The 12259-nt window shown below is 43.1% G+C and overlaps 1 protein-coding gene across 1 annotated transcript in view; it reads left to right on the top strand.

The window, feature by feature from the left end:
- Positions 1-3766: 3766 nt before the first annotated feature.
- PDLIM2 (PDZ and LIM domain 2) overlaps positions 3767-12259 on the top strand; it is an 86442-nt gene continuing 77949 nt past the window's right edge. The window contains exon 1 of the mRNA XM_070952503.1: positions 3767-3989. The gene's annotated coding sequence lies outside the window, so the exon portion shown is untranslated. The remainder of the gene's footprint in view (positions 3990-12259) is intronic.

The raw sequence follows: 12259 nt of genomic DNA, 5'->3' as shown, positions 1-12259 counted from the left end.
CTCTTCAGCAATTTTTGGGAAGATGCACAAAATCGTGCAATCTAATTTCTCGTGGTTGCTTTACACAATGTTAGAAGTCTTGTAAGATAAAAATGAACGGAGGACACGTTCGATGAAGGATGAATTTTGCAAGCCAAAAATGAGTTTCGAACTTCCGGTTTGGCGACTCGGCGAGACAGTCGGGGACTTAGCGGGCTCCGAAAACCCCGGCTGACGAATCGACTTGCAACAGTTCTTTTAGTGACCATTCAAAGTTACAACGGCAGTGAAAAAAGTGACTTATGGTCGTTTTTCACACTTACAACCATTGCGATATCCCCATGGTCATGTGATTAAAATTCAGACACTTGGCAATTGACTCATATTTATGACGGTTGCAGTGTCCTGGGATCATATGATCCCCTTTTGCGACCTTGTCAAGCAAAATCAACGGGGAAGCCACATTCACTGAACAACTGCGTTACTAACTTAACAGCTGCAGTGATTCACTTAACAACTGTGGTAAGAAAGATCGTAAAATGGGGCAAAACTCACTTAAGAAATGTCTCACTTAGCAACTTAAATTTTGGGATGAATTGTGCTCCTAAGTCAGAGAACTACCTGTATATAATGGAAAAGAGCTTGTATCCAGAATTGGCACCTGTTCTACAAGGGTCGCGGTGGCTCAGTGGCTAAAACACTGAGCTTGTCGATCAGAAGGTCGGCAGTTCAGCGGTTCGAATCCCTAGTGCCGCGTAACAGGGTGAGCTCCCATTACTTGTCCCAGCTTCTGCCAACCTAGCAGTTCAAAAGCACGTAAAAAATGCAAGTAGAAAAATAGGGACCACCTTTGGTGGGAAGGTAACAGTGTTCCGTGCGCCTTTGGCATTGAGTCATGCCGGCCACATGACCACGGAGATGTTTTCGGACAGCCCTGGCTCTTCGGCTTTGAAACAGAGATGAGCATTGCCCCCTAGAGTCAGGAACAACTAGCACATATGTGTGAGGGGAACCTTTACCTTTACTACATGGGAGCCCTCTTCCAATTCCTGGGTTACCCAACCTTCATTGCCCCTTTTTAAGTTTGTTAATCATGTTCAACTTTCACAACAACCAGTCCTTTACATGTGTTGAGCACCAGTTCCTGTTATTCTATGACCAACAGAAATAGTACAGGTAGTCCAGTGGTGGGTTGCTTCCGGTTCAGCTGAGCCAGTAGTGGTGGTGATGTGACATCACTGAATCGGTTCTCTTTGATTAGGAGCTTGGCCTTCCCATCCGCCCCCACTTTATTCCTATCTTTATTTCTTGTTTTTTAGCCCAGCTGATAGGCGCGGCAGAGTGGATTACTGCACCTCAGCTGGGCAGAAGCCTAACGTGCTTGTGCAGAGTGCAAGTTCGGCGCACGTGTGAGTGAAGCGAGCATGCGCATGGCGATCGCACGCAAAGCGCGTGCGCGAAGAGAACCAGTGATAACACCGGCTGGAACCCACCACTGAGGTGGTCCTTGATTTACTATTTATTAGAATTTGTCAAACAAAAACGAGAATAAGAATAGGAGAATAAAAATACAATGGCAGGGACGATAGGCATATTAGTGCACTTATGCATGCCCCCCCTCTACTGACCACTTAAGTGTGAAATAAGGTCCATGGAAGTCAATTTGTGACTGAAACTGTGAGAATGTGTAGCTGAGACAACTGGATCAGGTAGGGCATTCCAGACTTTGACAATTCTATTACAGAAATCCTATTTTTTACAGTCAAGAGCCGAGATGGCGCAGTGGTTAGGGTGCAGTACTGCAGCTACTTCAGCTACTTCAGCTGACTGCTAATTCAGCAGATCAGTGGATCAAATCTAACCGGCTCAAGGTTGACTCAGCCTTCCATCCTTCCGAGGTGGGTAAAATGAGTACCCAGATTGTTAAGGGGCAATATGCTATTTAGCATACTGTCTTTGGTGTAAGCCGCCCAGAGTCCTCGGAGAGTGGGCGGCATAGAAATATGTCTAATAATAAAATAAATAAAAGTTTAGAAAGATTTACATTGAGTTTAAAGCGGCTGTTATCGCGTGTATTATGGCGATTGAAACAAAAAACGTCATTTACAGGTAAAACATTACTACGTATAATTTTGTATGCAATACCTAGGTCTGATCGCAAGTGACATAGTTCTAAGTTATCCATACCGAGAATTTTGAGCACTATCGTTCATTTAGCGACCAAAGTTACAGCACTTATGGTCACTGATGACCTTCACAGAAACCCCGCATGATTAGAATTCAGCTGCTTGACAATTGGTGTGTGTTTATGAGTGTTGCAATGTCCCAGAGTCACATTTGCAACCTCCCCAGGCAGCTTCCAATGAGCAGAACCAAAAGGGGAAGTCCGGTTTGTGTAATGACCACATGATTTATTTTAAGTGCAGGGATTCACTTAACTGGCAAACGAAGTCCTAAATTTTGGCACGCCTCACTGAAGAACCCGTCTTGCTTCACAACAAAAAAAAAAATGGTTCTCAATTGTGGTTGTAATTTGAGGACTACCTGAAGTCTTAATACACCTGGAAAGCGTGCAGTTTGTAGGTTCTGCTTGTCAAAAACTATAACTTTTAGGGTAATAATTTAAGTGCAAGGCTCCCATCAGATGAGCTCTCCCACTCTTAAAGGTAAAGGTTCCCCTCGCACATATGATTTTGGGCTCAATCGTCGATGTAACTGGAGGACTGCCTGTATTAGGATAAATAAGAAACCTGGTTAAACCCTTTTGAGGACTTACACTGCAATAAACCTGCATCCTTCCAGCAGCATCTTGCCACCTCGGCAACTAACCTGGTTAAACTCTTTTGAGGACTTACACTGCAATAAACCTGCATCCTTCCAGTATCCTTCCCCTGGAGTAGGGTGGGAATGGAGATTTTGCAGTATCCTTCCCCTGGAGTAGGGTGGGAATGGAGATTTTGCAGTATCCTTCCCCTGGAGTAGGGTGGGAATGGAAATTTTGCAGTATCCTTCCCCCGGAGTAGGGTGGGAATGGAGATTTTGCAGTATCCTTCCCCTGGAGTAGGATGGCAATGGAGATTTTGCAGTATCCTTCCCCTGGAGTAGGATGGCAATGGAGATTTTGCAGTATCCTTCCCCTGGAGTAGGGTGGGAATGGAGATTTTGCAGTATCCTTCCCCTGGAGTAAGGTGGGAATGGAGATTTTGCAGTATCCTTCCCCTGGAGTAAGGTGGGAATGGAGATTTTGCAGTATCCTTCCCCTGGAGTAAGGTGGGAATGGAGATTTTGCAGTATCCTTCCCCTAGAGTAAGGTGGGAATGGAAATTTTGCAGTATCCTTCCCCTGGAGTAGGGTGGGAATGGAGATTTTGCAGTATCCTTCCCCTGGAGTAGGGTGGGAATGGAAATTTTGCAGTATCCTTCCCCTGGAGTAGGGTGGGAATGGAGATTTTGCAGTAACCTTCCCCTGCCATGTCCACCAAGCCAGTAGTAAAAAATAAAATAAAATTGGATTTCACCCTTGCCCCCAAACCCTCCAGGCTGGCAGGCTGGAGCGAGGCACGTGCTAGAACTCCCGATCCCGGCTTGCGCCTGCCTTGCTTTGCCAACCCACCAGCAGCTGAAAACCCCGCAAAGTGCAAGGAGGGGAGAGGAGGAGGAGGAAAATTCCCCAGCGGACCCTTCCCCTCCCTCGGTGGAGGTGAAGCGCTGGAGCCTGCAGGGGCGCCGGTGAGCCTGTAGAGGGCGCTCGGGCGACACCTGGCTGTCCCAAGCTGATCCTATAAGAACCCTACGAGGGAACCGCCGGCCCCTTAGGAGGAGGAGGAGGAGGAGGAGTAGGGAGGGGGGTGGCTAAGACTATAGGTTTAGGACTAGCGTTGCGCTGGGCGAGAAGCAGCGGAGAAGCTCTGTCCTCCGCGTTGCCGGTGGCATCTCCACGACACCCCCCCCTCCTCTCCTCCCGCGAGTAACTTCGGAGTAGTCCAGAGGCAGCTTCGAGATTTCGGCGGAGTAAGTGTTATTCTCTCGCTGTCTTTGCCGGGAGGGTTGGAAGGAACTTTGGGGTCCGGGCTCGGCGTCCAGAGCGGCTTTTTTTTTTTTTTTTACTCCTTGGAGTAAGGTGGGGACCACTTTACGGATTGCATTTCCAACTTTCTTTTTTTAAAGAAAGCGAGAGAAACGTTCTCCTTTCTTCTCCGCTCTCCGCGTTTTGTCTTTTTTTTGACTTTGGATAAGGAAAGAGTAACGGCGATGTATGTTACAAGGGGTGGGGGGGGGGTCTTCTCTTTTTTGCCTGTCCGAAGGGACAAAATTTTGGGCTGTGCGCTCGTTCTTCTCGCCCGATAGTAAGTCTTGGTCGTCGGAACACGATGGGAACAAACTTTTGAAGTTCGTTCAAAAGTTTGGGGGGGAAACTTCGCTTTTCCGTCTTTGCTTTCAGGCGCACCTGAAATTTGTATTTTTTGCACCTGGTTTCTGATATTTTTGCACCTGATTTTAATTGCCAGGTTTTTTTTTTTTTTTTTTGGGGTAGGGAAGAAGGTTGTATGTCAATCTCGTCTTGTTTCTTGACCGCTTCTAAGGCTTATATTTAGACTCGCGTTTTACTAGGGAGTTTTTTCCCCCTTTCTTTTAAAAGACATTGTGTATCCATCGTTTTAGGGAACTGCTTGCGAATCTGTTTGTGAATGACGCTTAGACAAACAAAAGTGTTCTTGAAATGTCAAACAAATGCCAATTGATACTTTTAACTGTAACGGAGTTGGAAGGGACCTCGGAGGTAATCTAGTCCAACCCCCTACTCACACAGAAGACCTCTACTAGGGATTCGAACCACTGAAGTTGCCAATTTTTCTTAAAATTCTTTAAAAGACGTTTGTTTCATCAAGCTGGGCTGACCTGACCTGACCATATTTTTAAATTGTTTTAATTTTAAATTGCTAATTTATGGGTTTTGAATATGGGGGTGGTTTAACTGTGGGCCAAATAAATTTAATTGGTTTTTAATATTGTTTTAATTTTTGTATTTTCTGTATTTTATCTGCTGGCTGTTTACTGCCCCGAGTCCTTGGGGAGAAGGGCGGTATACAAAATAAATAAATAAATAAATAAATAAATAAATAAATAAATAAATAAATAAATAAAAATATGATTTTTTTAAACAAAACATAAAAACATCCATCATCTATTCCAATTGCAAGTAGTGTGTCGGTCAGTTACAAATCTTTTGTGCTTCATCTCCTATCCATCATTTACTAATTCTCTTAATTTCTCATATGATCAATCTAATAATCTATATATCGTTATTCTCATTTGGTCATTCGTTTAGGAGCCTGAGTGGCGTAGGAGGCTAATGCCGCCTACTAAGGCAGCATTTAACATCCAGCTGCCTGCAATTACTGCGAGTTCAATTCTCACCAGGCTCAAGGTTGACTCAGCCTTCCACCCTTCCTAAGGTGGGTAAAATGAGGACCCGGTTTGTGGGGGCAATAAGCTGACTTTGTATAAAATATACAAAAGTATGAAGGCTATTGCTTAACGCATTGTAAGCCGCCCTGAGTCTCCGGAGAAGGGCGGCATATAAAAATAAATAAAAATTTAGAAAAATAAAAATAAAAAAAATGGCATTTTCATCCCGTTAAAATCATTTCCATATATTGTATGATAACATCCATTTCATGTTTCATGTCTCATGTCCATGTTTTATTATCTAGCCATTGATAAAATAAATCCCGTCTCTTATAATATTTTTCTGATTGACGGACTCAGCGTCTTAGCCACTGAGCCAGCTAGCCAGTGAATACTGATGGGGGGCGGGGGGGGGGATGGGGAAATTTGCCTAGGTTTCTTGTGTTCTTCCCCCATCATTTTGTGCACCTTTCTGATTTATTTTCTGGTTTCTATTTGGGTAAGGAAACATCCCTTGTGATTTTTGTAGGTCCTTTAAGGCAGGGATCTCCAACCTTGGCCCCTTTAAGCCTGGCGGACTTCAACTCCCAGAATTCCCCAGCCAGCTGGCTGGGGAATTCTGGGAGTTGAAGTCCGCCAGGCTTAAAGGGGCCAAGGTTGGAGACCCCTGCTTTAAGGTGATAGAACCAGTCACTTAATTATTTCTCCCACCTTTGTTACTTCATAAGTAAAGCAGTGAACATCCCTAATACCCCTTCCTCTTCCAGTTCACACACCCCCCAACAACAACCCTGTGAGGTTATGCCATGTGTATTGTCTTGCAACGCCTTCCTAACGAGAAGGAAGGACTCCTTGGAGAAGAGCTGGGAACGATGGAGGGCAAAAGAAGAAGGGGACGGCAGAGAACGAGGTGGCTGGATGGAGTCACTGAAGCAGTAGGCATGAGCTTCAATGGACTCCAGAGGATGGTAGAGGACAGGAAGGCCTGGAGGAATGTGGTCCATGGGGGTCGCGATGGGTCAGATGCGACTTTGCAACGAACAACAATCGTCTTGTAAGACTCCCTTGGGTTTATTTATTTTATTTATTTATTTATTGGATTTATATACCGCCCTACTCCCGAAGGACTCAGGGCGGTGAACAGCCACAGAATAAAACACATAAATACCAAAATTTAAAATAGAATAAAAGCGAATTAAATAATTTGGCTGAGACAAATTTAAAATACCCCATAACTTAAAAACAAACTAAAATTTACATTTAAAAAGGGGAAAAGATTTAGGCCAGGCCAGCTTGATGAAATAAGAAAGTCTTGAGCGCGCGACGGAAGGTGCGCAGATCCGGGATCCTCCGTATCTCCGGGGGGAGCTCGTTCCAGATCGTAGGTGCCCCCACAGAGAAGGCTCTCCCCCTGGGGGCTGCCAGTCGACATTGTTTGGCTGACGGCACCCGGAGGAGCCCCTCTCTATGGGAGTGTACTGGCTCCCATAGAGAGGGTTTCTTCAGCAAGAGGCTAGACCATAAGAAGTGGCCATTTTAGATGAGAGGTGACTCCAGAAAGCTAGGGAAGATAGGTTTCCTTCTACCTTGAGAGTTTTTGTTGTGCCTAGGTCTACTTTGGAGTATAGGCAGAGTGCACCTACTCTGGGCCTAATGATAATGTAACAAGAGCCTGCCTCACCAAACAAAAACCTTACTTTGGAAATAAGTACAGGTTCTTGTGGAAGACAACAGGCTATTAAGGTCCAGTTACCTTTAATTTCCAGACTCTGACCCCCACGGTTTGACCATCATAGGCTGATCTTTATGCTGTGAGGTAATGACAGGAGTCTGGAGCTTGGCAGGATGGGCATCGCGGCAAAGGGCTACAGCCACGATGCGGTTGGGAAGGATGGCATTTGGGGTGCCGCCAGCTCCCTTCGAGGGGTGGGGAGGCTGGTGATTCTCCTGCATGTGCCTTGCTTCATACGCGCCCAGGGAGTGTTCCTGGCAGCCTTCGGAGCTTGCCAGCTTTTTCCACAGTCAGAAAAAGTATGAGGCACGTTTGCTTGCGTGCTTCAGAAGTTCAGGGCTGGTTAAAGATAAGGGTGTAAACTTTCCTTTGCCAATTGGGTAAAAACAAATTCAGCCCGGCTGATGCCTCCAGGAAGCTCCCGTTTTTGGACACACATTCTCTCTCTTTTTTTTTTTTTTTAATTGAATTTGTATACTGCCCTACTCCCGAAGGACTCAGGGCGGTGAACAGCCATAGAATAAAACATATAAATACAAAATTTAAAATAGAATAAAAACGAATTAAATAATTTGGCTGAACAAATTTAAAACCCCAATAATTTAAAACCAAATTTAAATTTTCCATTTAAAAAGGGGAAAAACTTAGGTCAGGCCAGCTTGATGAAATAAAAAAGTCTTGAGCGCGCGACGGAAGGTACGCAGATCCGGGATCCTCCGTATCTCCGGGGGGAGCTCGTTCCAGATAGTAGGTGCCCCCACAGAGAAGGCTCCCCCCCTGGGGGCCGCCAGTCAATATTGTTTGGCCGATGGCACCCGAAGGAGCCCCTCTCTATGGGAACGTACTGGTCGTACTTTTTCTTGTTGCTTTTCTTGTTTAGGTCCTGGGTATGTACTCTAAGGTTCCACTTTAGGATGGAACTCTGCTTTGAAAAACGTTGATTTTTTTCCCCACCGTGTTGCAAAGACTGGCTTGTATAGTGCTTTCATGTTATGTCATGTTCAGATGAAGCCCCCTCCTTCAGCCCCAAAGTTGACCTTTGTGATCCTGGTTTCTCTTCCAGATTTGATTTAAATCAAGTCGATTTCAATCATGATTTCAATCACGAGTGGAAAGGCTCGATTTAAATTAACTCCGTTTAAATCGTAATTTTTAAAGAGCAGCTGTCATCTCTGCCCCGCAGCAGCTCTTCCTCTGACCTGCTGTTGACTCACCGAAAGTCCCAATATTTCAGAATATACAGCCTCATGCTACAGAACTAAACTCCATTTCATGCTGAATAAACTAAATTATTAATATATCTTAAATAGCAATAGCACTTAGACTTACAGTATGAAGAATGGTTGTTGGAATTGGGCATGGCTAGTCTAGTGAAGAAGAGGACCAAGGGAGACATGAGAGCAGTCATCCAATATTTGAGGGGCTACCACAGAGAGGAGGAAGGGGGTCAAGCTATTTTCCAGGGCAACTGAAGGCCAAACAAGGAATAATGGATGGAAATTGATCAAGGAGAGATTCAGCCTGGAAATAAGGAGGAATTTTCTGACAGTGAGAACAATCAACCCATGGAACAGAAGTTGCCTTCAGAAGTTGTGGGAGCTTCATCCCTGGAAGCTTTCAAGAAGAGACGGGACTGCCATCTGTCAGAAATGGTGTAGGGTCTCCTGCTTGGGCGGGGGGTTGGACTAGATGACCTACAATGCCCCTTCCAACTCTGTTAATCTGAATCTATCTAAAATGATCAAAGGCCCGGAGACTACAACGTACGATGAATGGTTGCAGGAACTGGGCATGGCTAGTCTAGTGAAGAGAAGGACCGGGGGAGACATGATAGCAGTTTTCCAATGTTTGAGGGGCTGCCACAGAGAGGAGGGGGTAAAGCTGATTTTTTAAAAATTTAAATCAGATTTTTTTTGTTTTTATCAAATTTGTTTTAATAAAATGCTTTTGGAGTAAAAATCTATAGAAAGATAGTTTTCTATATTAGTTTTCTAGGAGTCGCGGTGGTGCTGTGGTTAGAATGCAGTACTGCAGGCTGCTTCGGTCGACTACCGGCTGCCTGCAATTTGGCAGTTCGAATCTCACCCGGCTCAAGGTTGACTCAGCCTTCCATCCTTCCGAAGATGGGTAAAATGAGGACCCAGATTGTTGGGGGGCAATAGGTTGACTCTGTAAACCTCTTAGAGAGGGCTGTAAAAGAACTGTGAAGCAGTATATAAGTCTAAGTGCTATTGTTCCTTCCTTCCTTCCTTCCTTCCTTCCTTCCTTCCTTCCTTCCTTCCTTCCTTCCTTCCTTCCTTCCTTCCTTCCTTTTCCTCCCTCCCTCCCTTAATTCCCTTTCTCATGTTTCTTCCTGGTGGTGCAGTGGTTAGAATGCAATATTGCAGGCTAACTCTGCCCACTGCCAGCAGTTCGATCCTGACCGGCTCAAGGTTGACTCAGCCATCCATCTTTCCGAGGTGGGTAAAATGAGGACCCAGATTGTTGGGGGGGTAAGAGGCTGACTCTGCAAACCACTTAGAGGGCTGTAAAAGCACTGTAAAGCCGTATATACAGTTCTGTTTTAGCCTCCAGTCCCCTAATCATCTTGGTTGCTCTTCTCTGCACTCTTTCTAGATTCTCAACAGCTTTTTTATAGTTGAAAAGATGGTTTTTTTTATGGTTGAAAAGATCAAGATAGTGATAAAGAGTTCGAAACACCTTGCAGCTGCCATTTTGACTTTTTTGACCATACCTTCCAGGCCTGCCTCCTGCAGTCCTAAACCTAATTTCGTAGGCTTAACTTTTTTGCAAAGCCAAGGGGGTACAAAGAACTAGCTAAAATCATTAAGGCTGTCTTTAACCATCAGAATATTGTCTACGTTGCTTTAATCCAGAGGTCTTCAAACTTGGCAGCTTTAAGACTTATGGATTTCAATTCCCAGAATTCTCCAGCCAGCTATGCTGGCTGGAGAATTCTGGGAGTTGAAGTCCACAAGTCTTAAAGCTGCCAAATTTGAAGACCTCTGCTTTAATCAAACGTTGACTGCTCAAGTCCTTGCAAGATCCTTTGTCTCGCCTTGCTGTTAAAGCAGTCTGAATTATGCAGAATAAGCAGATGAGTAAAAAAGTCCTAAATTCCCATGACATTAAACAACTTTCAGAATTCCTCTCTGTCTGAAGAATTATACAATTCGGAGTCTATCCAAATCCTCTCCATGCACATCTTCCTTTGTCTCTTCAGTCTGCCCTTATCTACGCTTTGGAAAGTACTCCCCAAAATAGGGAGAAATTAAACTCTGGACTGGCTGCCACAAGCATTGTGTAGGCAGGCTTGTATTTGACCCAAAGTAACGAGAAGCGCAAAGTCTACGTTTTGTTAGCATAAAACTAAGCTTATGCTTCTGTTAGCATAAAACTAAGACTTGTGGCTGAGCTGCTGTAAATCCAGTCCTCCTCCCACCTTACCAGACAAAGGAGTACATTTCTTGCAGCGTCCATTGCAAGTTAACAGTAACAGAGTTGGAAGGGAGCTTGGAGGTCATCTATTCCAACCCCGTGCTCACGCAAGAGATCTATACTAGGGATTCGAACTGCCAAACTGCCGACCTTTCTAATCGACAGTTTTCCATTGGCGAGATAATTGACCAAAGTGAGTGTGAAAAATGGCCATAAATCACTTTTTTCAGTGCTGTCGTAACATGGAATGGTCACTAAATGAACTGTTGTAAGCCAAGGACTACCTCTATTTTCTTTCTTGGTATCTCCCTGCACCCCTGCATACCAACGCTACTCACTCAGATCCCGAATGCCCAAATGGAAGCCACCAGTTCTGCCTGTCCTTGCCCGAGTTTTTCTGAAGGATCTACGTGACTTCACTGCTACTCATAAACCTTGCTTACATAATGAGAACTGATAGTAAGAGGGGAAATTAGAATTTGAATGATGGCATTACTGAGTATACTTAAATAATATGGTGACTGGCATAAAAATAATATATCGAGCTATTGATTAAATAAATAATGAAAGATGATAATTCAATATGAATAGGTGTACATTTACTAAACGTAAGAAATGTGATCAAAATACTTTATTTGTATTAAAATGTATGACATGCAGAATATGGCGATTGACATGAAAATAACATACTGAAATATTGAATAACTAAATAAGGATTATAATTGAACAAGCAAATAATGGAAAATTTTAATTGAGCATAAGTGTTTGTACTATTATATAAGCTTGTTAAACATAATAAATATGATTAATAAATATTCTATTTGCATTAAAAGGTATGACACTTAGAAGAGGGGGATTGGCATAGAAACGACACATTGAAATATTGAATGGTTAAATAATGAAAGATAATTTAATAAAAATATGTGTATTACAAGGTCTATATAAGCTTGTTAAATGAAATAAATATTAATACTATTTTATTTGTATTAAAATGATTGACACCATCGAGTTGATTTAAATCACAATTTAAATCATGATTTAAGTCACTAGTAAAAAGGCTTGATTTAAATCAACTCGATTTAAATCATAATTTTTAAAGAGCAACTGTCATCTCTGCTACTCCTTTGACCCGCTGTTGACTCACCGATAGTCCCAGTGTTGCAGAATATACAGCCTCATGCTACATAACTAAGCTCCATTTCATGCTGAATAAACTAAATGATTTATGTATCTTAAATAGAAAACTATCTTACGATAGATTTTTACCCCAAAAGTTTTTTATTAAAATAAATTCGATAAAAATAAAAAAAAATCCGATTTAAATCAAAAAAATCCGATTTAAATTAAAAAAAAATCTGATTTTTTTTAATTTATTTTTTTAAAAAATCATTGATATTTATCCACCCTGATTGACACTCAGGTGCCACACTTGATATGTTTGTAAAAAATAAAAAACTTAAAACAAATTTTTTTAAAAAACTTGCTTATGACAACACTGGACACTTCTAAAGGAATAGCAGAGCAGAGCAGAGGGACCTTGGAGGTCTTCTAGTCCAACCCCCTGCCCAGGCAGGAAACCTTACACCACTTCAGACAAATGGTTACCCAACATCATCTTAAAAACTTCCAGTGTTGGAGCATTCACAACTTCTGGTGGCAAGTTGTTCCACTGATTCATTGTTCTCACTGTCAGGATATTTCT

Source organism: Pituophis catenifer, unplaced genomic scaffold, assembly GCF_029215685.1.
Source record: "Pituophis catenifer annectens isolate HBS135680 unplaced genomic scaffold, rPitCat1.0.hap2 SCAF_12, whole genome shotgun sequence".
NCBI lineage: Eukaryota > Metazoa > Chordata > Lepidosauria > Squamata > Colubridae > Pituophis > Pituophis catenifer.
Note: the sequence above shows the minus strand (reverse complement) of the source record. Positions and strands in the feature narration are given on the sequence as shown.